We start from the raw sequence: 742 nt of genomic DNA on the forward strand, positions 1-742 counted from the left end.
AATGGATTTAAAATTTGAAGGCCGGGCGCGGTGGCTCACACCTGTAATCCCGGCACTTTGGGAGGCCGAGGCGGGCGGATCACAAGGTCAGGAGTTCAAGACCAGACGATCAACATGGTAAAACTCCGTCTCTACTAAAAATACAAAAATTAGCCAGGCGTGGTGGCCCGCGCCTGTAATTCCAGATACTCAGGAGGCTGAGGAAGAAGAATCGCTCGAAACCGGGAGGTGGAGGTTGCAGTGAGCCAGGGGAATCACGCCACTGCACACCAACCTGAGACTCCGTCTCAAAAAAATAAAAAAAATAAAAAATTGAGTCACGTATACTTTCTAACTTCCATGTGTTTGCGTGCAAATTCACTTTTTGTGTTTCCCACTGACTGTAAACATCTTGTGGCCAGGCACCAGTGCTTCTTTCCTAAAGCTGTTGTTAGCTCGTGCAGTCATCTCCCCAGAGTAAACACAAAAGTATCTCAAAAGTAAGTGTGCAACAAAAGTTTCCTCTCAAGGGGAAATCCCATCCGAACATTACTTCATATACAGAATTCTGGTACTCGTTTTCTCTTCCAAAGTAGAGACTGGTATTAACAACTAGCTCCTAGAACTGCCAGTAGGAGCCCTACAACAAGCTCTTCTCCCATCTTGTCCCTGCCCCGGCCCCTCTGAAGTCCAGAAATGTCTCGGCCTCTAACTTATATAATATAACCCTCCAACAGGAACGCTTTTCTCAGCACTGGGAATA

At 46.6% G+C, this 742-nt stretch overlaps 1 protein-coding gene across 1 annotated transcript in view; it reads right to left on the reverse strand.

Annotated features, from left to right (window-relative positions):
• Positions 1 to 501, reverse strand: part of TFG (TRK-fused gene) — a 38954-nt gene extending 38453 nt beyond the window's left edge. The window contains exon 1 of the mRNA XM_011999893.1: positions 350 to 501. The gene's annotated coding sequence lies outside the window, so the exon portion shown is untranslated. The remainder of the gene's footprint in view (positions 1 to 349) is intronic.
• Positions 502 to 742: the final 241 nt, after the last annotated feature.

Source organism: Mandrillus leucophaeus, unplaced genomic scaffold, assembly GCF_000951045.1.
Source record: "Mandrillus leucophaeus isolate KB7577 unplaced genomic scaffold, Mleu.le_1.0 Scaffold608, whole genome shotgun sequence".
Lineage (NCBI taxonomy): Eukaryota > Metazoa > Chordata > Mammalia > Primates > Cercopithecidae > Mandrillus > Mandrillus leucophaeus.